The sequence below is a fragment of the Anolis carolinensis genome, chromosome 4 (assembly GCF_035594765.1).
Source record: "Anolis carolinensis isolate JA03-04 chromosome 4, rAnoCar3.1.pri, whole genome shotgun sequence".
Taxonomy (NCBI): Eukaryota; Metazoa; Chordata; class Lepidosauria; order Squamata; family Dactyloidae; genus Anolis; species Anolis carolinensis.
In genome coordinates, this window is record NC_085844.1 from 58,030,839 (window position 1) to 58,042,481 (window position 11,643).

Consider the following 11,643-nt stretch of genomic DNA (forward strand, 5'->3'; position numbering starts at 1 on the left):
GCACCTGATGAACCAACCTGGACACAGTATATTATTTGAGAACACAGAAATGCTGGACCTCTCTAACAACAATCATGTCAGACTACACAGAGAAGCCATTGAGATCCACAAGCATGTGGACAATTTCAACAGAAAGGAGGAAACCATGAAAATGAACAAAATCTGGCTACCAATGTTAAAAAATTCTAAATCAGGACAATAAATAAAAAACAACACTCTGAAAACAGGAATTCCAGGCAGAAAACAATAAGACCCAGCTAACGCCTCCCAACAAAGGATTTTTCCCCAGTCAGGAATCAGCCCGACCTTGAAGCTGCAAGTCCATTCAATGCTAATCAATGTGGCTAATTGCAACATTCACACTTGCTTCAAGCAGACAAGAGTTCTTTCTCCCACCCTGGACCTTCCACAGATATATAAACTGCACTTGCCAAGTTTCCAACAGACCTCACAACCTCTGAAGATGCCTGCCAAAGATGCAGTTGAAACGTCAGGAGAAAATTCTTCCGGAACATGGCCATACAGACCAGAAAAATCACAGCAACCCAGTCTTGGGAAAGCTCCTCCTGCAACACTTATTTGTTCAGAAAGTGGGGAGGAAGAGCTTCTGAACATAATGCTGTTTGAAACTTTGTTATATGGTCAGTGTGTATAAGGCAGTCCTTAATTATTCCAGTCTATAATAATAACTTTATTTTTATACTCCGCCTCCATCTCCCTGCAGGAACTTGGGGCGGCTAACATGGGGCCAAGCCCAAATAATCACAATAAAATAAGATAAAATACAATCAGAGCAAACAAACATCTTCAGCGGTAAAATTTAAACAAATTAAAAGCACCATAGAAACAATAATGTAGTGGTTGAATAGAACCGCCATAAGGAGCAAAATAGCGATTTAAAATAATAAAAGACTGGGCAAAGGTGCATGGAGTGCATAATTAGGAGCCGTATAACAGAGTTCCAATCTCTCGTTTGCCTTTGTCTCCCTCTGAGGCTGAGAGAAAGTGACTTGCCCAAGGTGTCACCTCCTTCCCAGGTTGCACCTATACCAGGCATGGGCAAACTTCGGCCCTCCAGGTGTTTCAGACTCCAACTCCCACAATTCCTAACAGCCGATAATATTTTGATATACTCCCTTTTCTCTTATAGTTCCAATTCTGTCATTTATGTTGCTGTCACCTTTTCCCTATGTGATGTTGCCTAGGCACAGGGCGAAAGCAACATAAATCACAGAATTGGAACTGGAAGAGGAAAAGGTAATGTTAGTATGCAGGGGGGAAGAACAATGTAATTCTTTACACTCCCACGATAGTACTAGACTTTGAGAAGCGGGGCTTCAATTCTGGCTAATCTTATTTTTCCCATTATGAATTTATAAGAACTTGATTATATGTAGAGTTTTTTGTCTATATAGGCAGTCTCCGAGTTAACAAGTATCCAACTTCCAAACAACTAGTTAAGAATGGGGGTGAGACAACAGGAAGTGAGGGAAATCTGTCCCTCAGAAGGGAAATTCACTCCTGGAAGAGATATCACAGGGGGAAAAATGTCTCCACTGAAGCTTTATCACCAATCCTTGTTTCCACAACAAGTCACATTTTTTCAAAATCCATAATCACAGGGACAGAAAGTAAGGTGAAATCTTCTGAACAGGGGCACAGACAACAAAAGAAACATCACAGGGGTGTTAACCCTTCCCTATGCTATCTAAAACTATATATTTGTGTGTGACTGTGTTACACTTTAAAAATCTACCTGTTCCAACTTACATACATATTCAACTCAAAACAAACCTACAGAACCTGTCTAATTCATAACTTGGGAACTGCCTGTACATCCTTATTTTTGATATTCATCTTGCAAGTGTAGCTAAGTGTGCCAAGATAGATACTTCTCCATGAAAACAAAAGTAATATAGCATGATGAGACAATCAAAACCTTGTCTGTAAATGTGAAAACTTTACATATAGTTCAGACATCAGCTAGAGGCAAACAGCTTAATGAATAAAGATAGTATAATTTTTCTGGAGTCTACTGTCTAAATGATGAACAGTTGCCTATAGAGCTCAGCCTATGATCCCTGCACAGCAGCCCTTCTGTGCCAGGATGAGACGGCATTTGTTACATTGTATATTTATATACTTTTCATTGATTTCACTTGGTTTTGTTCCAGCACAGGCTAGGCAGGGTCACTGTATAAGTTCCACTTGCCAGGCCAAATGAAATTATTAGGATCAAACAGTTGTGCATGCTGTAGCAACTATTCTTGTAGTTGGCACTGAAAAACAAGGAATTAATAGCAGCAACATCTGTTTCAGAATGTACACACAATTTCTTCCACAAAAGAAAGCCTACAAAAGAAAGTTTTTTTAAATATTTTTGCCCCATTTTGTTTCTAGGAAATGAAAAACTGTTTTTAATCAAGTGAGCCAAACTGTTCACTGCTGGGGGAAAAAACTTTTGCAAATATCATAGTAACAATTCTGTGCTGTTGCTATTCATATTTGTGCCACAAACAGTTACAGCAGACAAACCGGATTACATTATATAAAGCAAACCGTATTGCTGTTCTCTAATCTTTATCTCTCTATATCCTGCCTCCATTTGTTGACACAGAAAAGTTGCTTATGGTTACTTAAAATATCCCTTCTTTGTTATTCCTCCAACCCGAGGCAGTGGAAGATATAAGGGATATATCATATCATTTTGTAGAGCCAAATGGCATTCCCCAGTAAGTTGGAAATCCTTTAAAATTGAAATATTTGCCCTCAAAGAATTTAAATGACAAAATGAATAAAATGTTTATATTCACATGGTTGTACTGATGTTTAGTCAAATTACATGTCCTGTGGCATAAAGTAACATTTTCATATTTTCAAAAAATAAAACTTTCTGAGGAATGAAAATATTGAATTGAAAAAAAAAGTTTTAATATCTCCAGGCAAGAAAATATTTGACTTCTGATGTTGAGCTTCTAACATTTACTGCATAATCTCTTCCACACTATGCATTTATAGTGGTATGACTCTATTTTACCTCCCATAGTTCCGTTCTGTGGAATCTTGGGATCTGTGGTTTAGGGAGGGGTTCTCTTCTTAACCAGAGAGTGCTACTCCCCTGAGTATTCCCTGTCTTGGAAAAATCAATAGAGTTGCCATAAGTCAACAGACACACACACACTGTCCTTAATCCTTGATGTTTGATGGTTCAGGCACTGCTCACAGATTCCCTGTGCTTAGATGTGTAGCACTTGTATGTTGTTGAAAAAATGTTATCGTAAGCATTCCAAAATGGAAAGAAGGATTGAAGATTTCACTGAATTGGTGTCCAAAAATACTTTTAGAATGACAGACATTCTAAATATAATTATGTTCCACTACACATCTTCAGCAAAAGGCAGCAAAAGGATTAGAAAAGCCAGGTGGCAGATCTGAGTTGCTTTGCTTGTTATTGTTTTCCTCAGCCTAATAATGCAGCTACAGCTTTGTCAGGAGTCTAAAGTCAGCCGCAGATCCTTTGTAGGCTGCTCTTGAGACCATCTGTCACTGTATGGAGTCCTAGTTCCTACAGCTAATATCCAGAACGTAGCTGTCAACTAGGAAGTCTCTAACTGGGGCAGCTTTACTAAGGACAAGTGGATGTGAATCTTAAGAAAAATGCTGCATGAACATTCCCTCTCATTCAGTCCAGTAAAAAGGGTCTATAGTAAATACTTCAGTTCAGGAATGCTGGTTCTTGGTTCTTGAAAAGTATTTACCATATGCTGCTGTACCAAGATATAATTCCATACTTGGGGATATATGTATGTGGAGAAGGGGAAAGTAATACGAGGCATTCCTCTGTGGCACTATTATACAGTTGGCTATATTTTTTGGAACCCATAATTCCTCTGCCAACTTCTCCTTTTCTCCCACCCTGTCTTTTTCATATGTACACACAATCTTCAGTTTGTTAAAATTACAGTGATAAAATCTAATCTTGATCTTTCCACTCCAAAGAACTACTTAGTGCTGGTATAATGAACTTGGATCCACAGCTCTTTCATCACTTTTTCTTCTATCTAGTGACAGTCCTTAAATAGCCACTCAGCTCATATTCCCTGAATAATAATAATAGCACACTATGCCAATAAGATTGTCATGGTTCTCATTTGTTAAGCTGCCCAGAGATTTTATAGAGAATAATTTTGCTTGTCCATTAACTTATTAGATCAGCCCTTCAAAACATTAATCTCACTGAAAAATCAATTACGTATAGCATAATTGCCATATTAGCAAACAAAAGTTTTTGCACAGAAAACAACTGAATCTCTCTAGACCATATCTCTAATATTCAGACTAGAGAGCAATAGGCTAAACTGCATATAGCCTTTGTGCAGAAAATGGGTACAGAAAATGGAGCAATGGGACATAGATCTAATTCCCCACCACTTCTAATTTCTAATTGTCATAAAGTATGTGTAATTGTGTTGGTTAGTTCATATTCAACCCTTGTTACTCCATGATTCCCTTCCCCCCCCTTTTTTTGTGGTTGTCTAAATCACTGCTTCCTAAACTGTGGGTCCCAACCCCAAATGTTGAAGTCATAAAAATTTGGCATCAATAAAAATTTGGACATGAAATGCGCCTTAACATGTATATTTAAATGTATAATTATGTATGTTTTTAATGTATGCTCTTTATTTTATTGTAATTTTTAATCTTAATGGATTTTTAAATTTGATGTAAACTGTTTTTTGATGTGTATGTTTATATTGTAAGCCACCCTGAGTCCCCTGATGGGTGAGAAGGGTGGGGTAGAAGTGATGCAATAAATAAATAAATAAATAAATAAATAAATAAATAAATAAATAAAAGGTTTCAGAACACTACCCATTTATACAAATCTAAGAGCAACTAGATACATTGTTTACAGTGTACTCCACAAAAAGTGAAATAATTAGCCCGTTTAGCAAGCCCTGTAAATGCTGCTCGAAAAGTTTGAGAAGCTCTGGTTTAAAGTATAATCCTACAACACCTCACATAGGAAATTTGGGACTCATAGCCAGAAAGCATTAAAGTGTGACCAGGATGGCAAAAAGTTTGAAAAAGGAAGAACGCAAAATAACAATTTGCTTTTGGTCAAGTATACCGAGAAGAGCATAACTCCACCCCTCTTCTACTTTTCTCACTGCTGAGTTAATTTAGTGCAAATGGCTTTTGTACTTTGCACTCAACGTACAGCAACTGCAAAAGGAGAAAGTGGCAGGAGGAGAGAGAAAATGAAACAGTTTAAAAGCAACTGCAAAAAAATAAAATAAAATGAGATAATGGAGAATAAATCAGGACTGTCCCTGCCAAGTCAGGACAGTTGGAGGACATGCTATAGGTTGCAATTCCCTATGGATATTATTTTAATTTTGGAGCCTTGTGCTGGCAGAACTGCTGACTTGAAGGTTGGGTTGCTGACCTGAAGGTTGCTGGTTTGAATCTGAGGAGAGCGCAGATGAGCTTTCTCTTTCAGCTCTAGCTCCTTATGTGGTGACATGAGAGAAACCTTCCACAAGGATGGGAAAACCATCAAAACATCCAGGTGTCCTTGCAGATGGCCAATTCTCTCACACCAGAAGTGACTTGCAGTTTCTCAAGTCACTCTTGACATGAAACAAAATTAATGTGTAAAACTCTCAATAATAATACTAATACTAATACTACTACTAATAATAATAATAACGGAAACTGAAATCCAGTCTCTGACTAACACTGTCCGAATTTTTAGCACTGATATCAGCATGGAGTTTGGTTTGGACAAATGTTCAACAGTGCAATGAAGAAGGGAAAAAGATTGAAAGTGAGGGCATAAATATGCCTAATGGCCAAACGATAAAGTGTCACCAACCAGAGGCCTTTAAATACCTGGGTATATTACAGCTGGACAACATCAAGCATGAACATGTGAAAACTGAATACACACAAAGGGTCAAAAAAATTCTCAAAAGCAAGCTCAATGGAGGCAACACCATCAAGGCCATAAACACCTGGGCCATACCTGTCATAAGATATACTGCTGGCATCATACACTGGACACAGATGGAACTGGACAATTTGGACAGAAAAACAGAAAATTCATGACCATTCATCATTCACCGCAGTTGACTGGCTATATCTGCCTAGAAGATCAGGGGGCAGAGGACTCTTACAAGTAAAACAAGCAGTCAAAGAAGAAGAACATGCCCTGGCAGCATATGTAAAGCAAAGTGAAGAACCTGCTTTGATTGAAGTCAAAAATCAGAAACTCCTCAAAACACAGCAGACAAAGAATCAGTACAAGAAAACCGCACTACAAACTAGAGCTAACAGCTGGCACAACAAAACATTGCATGGAAAGTTCCTTGATAAAATTGTAGGAAAAGCTGATAAGGAGAAGACCTGGCTATGGCTCACGAATGGGACCCTGAAGAAGGAGACAGAAGGCCTGATCCTTGCAGCCCAGGAGCAAACCATCAGAACAAATGCAATTAAGGCCAAGATCGAACAATCAGCTGACGACCCAAAATGCAGATTGTGCAAGAAAGCTGATGAAACCATTGATCATATCCTCAGCTGCTGTAAGAAAATCACGCAGACAGACTACAAACAGAGGCACAACTATGTGACCCAAATGATTCATTGGAAGTTATGCCTCAAATACCACCTCCCAGCAATAAAGAAATGGTGGGATCACAAACCTGCAAAAGTATTGGAGAATGAGCACGCAAAGATACTTTGGGACTTCCGAATCCAGACTGACAAAGTTCTGGAACACAATACACCAGACATCACAGTTGTGGAAAGGAAAAAGGTTTGGATCATTGATGTTGCCATCCCAGGTGACAGTCGCATTGACGAAAAACAACAGGAAAAATTCAGCCACTATCAGGACCTCAAGATTGAACTTCAAAGACTCTGGCAGAAACCAGTGCAGGTGGTCCCGGTGGTGATGGGCACACTGGGTGCCATGCCAAAAGATCTCAGCCGGCATTTGGAAACAATAGACATTGACAAAATCACGATCTGCCAACTGCAAAAGGCCACCCTACTGGGATCTCCACGCATCATCCGAAAATACCTCACACAGTCCTAGACACTTGGGAAGTGTTCGACTTGTGATTTTGTCATACGAAATCCAGCATGTCTATCTTGTTTGCTGTGTCATAATAAAATAAATAATGGTTGGATGATCATAAAATAATTTAATGACCATGGCCACATGAATGGCAAAATGTTCTGGACAGATGTTTTATTTCCCTTTGGGCAGAAAAACACTAAAAATATTGTATTGTCCTTTTATGGTTTTTTTTTTTTACAGTATGAATACAATATGTTGAGTGTATATAGGAATTTGTTCATGTTTTTTTCAAACTATAGTCCATCCCCCCCCCCCCCCCCCCCCACACACACACACAGTCTGAGGACCCTCTGCTTAAAAGGTTTGGGAACACCAGGGACAGAGATTTACCTCCTCTTATTTAGATTGTGCTGTTGTTGTTGTTTGCCTGCAAATAGTTTCTGATTTATGGAAACCTGTTTACAGCTTTTCTGTCTCTAAGAGTGTGTGAATAACCTGGAATCACCCAGTGGTGTTTTTTTTATGGCTGAGAGAGGATTTGAATCTTGCCCTCCATGGTTGTAGGTCAGTATCAAACTACACTGTTATAATGAAAATATTCCACTTCAGCTACTGTGTAGGAGTCCCCAGATGGCATAGTGGACTAAGTGACTTGAAGGTTGGGTTGCTGACCTGAAAGCTGCCAGGTTCGAATCCCACCCGGGGAGAGTGCGGATGAGCTCCCTCTATCAGCTCCAGCTCCATGCGGGGACATGAGAGAAGCCTCCCACAAGGATGGAATAAACATCAAAAACATCCGGGCGTCCCCTGGGCAACGTCCTTGCAGACGGCCAATTCTCTCACTCCAGAAGCAACTCCGGTTGCTCCTGACACGAAAAAAAAAAAGCTACTGTGTTTGCCTCCTTTGAAATGCTAGGATCTGCAGACAAGAGAGGGGCATTTAGGGGCAAAATGTATAACCATACATTTTAGAATCATACATTATCTCTCTCTTTCTCTTTCCTTTTGTTGCATTTCCTTCCTCCTTTCAACTCGTTTGAATACAGTCCATAATTACATGTAACAATATTTAGGGGCTATGCAAGGGCATAGCACCATCTACTGAGTCAAAGCTGAAATTAAACACAACTATGACTTACTTATTAATGAAATAAAGAATCTGTATAACTTCAAGAAGGAGAAAGAAAGAAAGAAAGAAAGAAAGAAAGAAAGAAAGAAAGAAAGAAAGAAAGAAAGATAAGTACTGTAATATGAAGTAAATAACTTCAAGAAGGAAGCTGCCAGTGGTTGCCCTTAAATAAAACAGGGAAACCACCAATACAGGTGTGTCTTCTAAATATGCCTCATTTTCCAGATAGACATATCATCCTCAGTGTGGGAATCCAGCTACACAGGCTATGTTCTCTTTAAATCACCACCTAATGTGTGGTTTGCACCATCTTATTAAACCATCCAACTAATTGTGTGGTCTGCAACAAAGTACCATAAGTTGTATTTCTCTTACATGTCTGAACTTGCTAAGAACCACTAGGATGAGGTGAGGGAAATGCACTCACGAAGTCTGGATGTTCCCTAATAAATGACTAGGAATTGTCTTGCTAGTTTCCCAATAATAAAGCATGACATTAATAGGAAAAGCTGCCCCCAAATCTGTTCCCTCTATTAGTAATGTCGATGACCCCATGTCAATCAGCAAGGGGATGAAAGGGCATATTGAAGGTGAACAGCCCAAGCTTACAGAAATGTATGGCATTAAAATGAAACAGCAAAGAAAAATTGCATTTAGGATTTCAGTTGAATGAAAAAATGAACTGGTGTGTTGTCCTCATGTTGCTTTGGAGCTCTAGAAATTTGTGGCCAGATTGCCCTCGGTCTGCCAACTGTCTGTAAGGCTGGAGGGAACCAAACAGCTTAATACTGGAATCAGTTCTGCTTAGATACTAACAAAGAGAAAAGCTGAGACTGAATCGAACACACATCCCTTGACCTCAATCCTATACGCACACATCCAACACAGTCTTTAAGACTACAAAGAAGCTCTATCCCAACCTTGAAGATCAAAGGATCTTTTGGGTGTGAAGTCAGAAATCATACAGTTGATGTGCAGCTCCCTTTAGAAGGAGCACAGTCATGTTATAGTTAATGCCCATCATGTGGAGTCCTCAGCATACTTTCGGGTGTGATGTCAGAAATCGTACAGCTTGTGTGCAGCTTTGATTTCTGCAGATTTGATTGTTGGAGGGTTTGATTAAAATGTTTTTTCTAGGAATTGCTAGATCTTCCATCACTCTGTGGTCAACCTCTGCTGGTGTTCGATAAAAGTTCAATAAAATCATGAAACACTCTGCACAGAGTGTGTGAAGAGCTGGGCATGGGAATTTACTTTATAACATTAAACAGTTGTCACAGTTTTGACTCATACATTAACAGGTGGAATTTAATCATATAAACATAATGATTTATGTCTTGTAAGCATCTGGCTTTTTAAATATAATGGTCTAAGGCAAACTATGTGTCTATATTTTGCTTATGAAATAGAATTCTCAAAACAAAGGAATAATTCAAAGCTATTTTCGGAAATCTCTCCCTAATATTCTTGGATTTCTAATGAGATAACTGAGGTTTTTCTGAGAACATGGAAGTAGCAACCTCATATTTGAACAGTACCAGTCATCGTAGCTGCATTTTCAATGACCTGTGCAATAGATATTTAATTATTAAATAAGCTATTAGGCCTCATTAATCACTTCTGAAAAGAATCTTGTGACTCAGAGGAACCATGGTAAGTCTGTTTGATGTCTGATGATGGCTGGCTCATCCCAGTTGTAAAGAGTAGAAGATGCCGTGGTTGGAAAAACTTCTTTTTTTAATGTTTTAATATATAATGTTTATTTATTTTCAGTCATTCAAATATACATGAACAAGAAAATCTCAAGGATAACAAGTGCCAAATCAACTAAAAGATGCAATGAAAATGTTGGCCCATCACTGCCAAAGATTCAAGGTACAAAATATTGTGGTAAAAAGCTAAGATATTCATGTGACAAATTTTCTAGATGTCTATCATAATAACAAGTGATTTTATTATGTGTGTGTCTCCACCAGTATTCCAAAACTGTGAAAGCAAGACACTTGAAATTTGGCATAGATAAGCGTACCTTCAGGGTGTCCACTGTAGTCATTTGTTCTATTAGTGGAGAAGAAAGCTGATTAGTTAATTAAAATCTGTTTGTAGCCTGCAGAATAATCTTCAGTCAATATATGGCAGATTTCCCAAACCTTCTCTAAAAAACAAAGTTCCAACCAGTCTTGGATACTGATTTCTTTAGAAGTCAAGTAGTACTTCCCAAAACTTTTTGAATAGTTAAGAGAAATGGGATCACGGAGGTCCTGCTGATCGCAGGAAGATGGGAAAGAGGTGTGAATGGGGAGAACAGAAACTGGGTAGAAGGAAACAAGTACAGAGGTGGAGAGGAAGAAAGAGCAAGACACAAACTGAGGGGGTATGGTGGATGGAGAAGAGAAAGAGAAGAAGGAAAAGGCGTAATATGATAGAGCAATTAGACATCAAAGAAACACCAAAGTCAAGATTGTCCATGCCATCGTATTTTCCATATCTATGTTTGTAAAAGTTCAACAGTGAAGAAACTTGATAGTAAGAGAATCAACACATTTGAAATGTAATGTTGCAGGGAAATCCTGCAGATTCTATGGACTGCCAAAAAGACAAATAATTATGCCCTACAGCAAATCATGCCGGAACTCACTCTAAAAGCCAAGAAAATGTCATTCTTTAGATGTACCATGAGTAGACATGATTCACTAGAAAAGACAATAAGGCTTGGCAAGGTAGAAGGTAAGGCAGTAAGAAAAGCAGAAAATGAATAGACTCAATCAAGGAATCATAGCCTTGAGTCTCAAAACATGAACAGGACTGTAAATTATGAGTGGCTTGAAGGTCTATCATTCTTGGGGCAGCCATAAGAAGAAGTCCACATGACAGCAATTAACAACAACAATAGACTAGATGGAAGGAGACCGACCTGTTTTCATTTCTATTTGCAGGGAATAGATATGTTAAGGTAAACGCTTCCCCCTGACATTAAGTCTAGTCATGTTCAACTCTGGGGGTTGGTGCTCATCTCCATTTCTAAGCTGAAGAGCCGGCATTGTCCATAGACACCTCCAAGGTCATGTGGCCAGCATGACTGCATGGAGCGCTGTTACTTTCCTGCTGGAGTGGTACCTATTGATCTACTCACATTTGCATGTTTTCAAACTGCTAGGTTGGCAGAAGCTGGGACTAACAGCAGGAGCTCACCCCGCTCCTCAGATTCAAACCACCAACCTTTTAGTCAGCAAGTTCAGCAGCTCAGTGGTTTAACCCACTGCGCCACCAGGGGCTAATATATGTAAAATGGAACAGCTTTGGAGTTTATAGTGTATGCATGTATTGCTTTTATTTGCTTATAATGATAAATGTTGGGTAGAAAAATCTAATTTCCTCACTCCATTTGAACAAGCACTTTGAAGTAGTTTTACTCAAATTGCTCAAA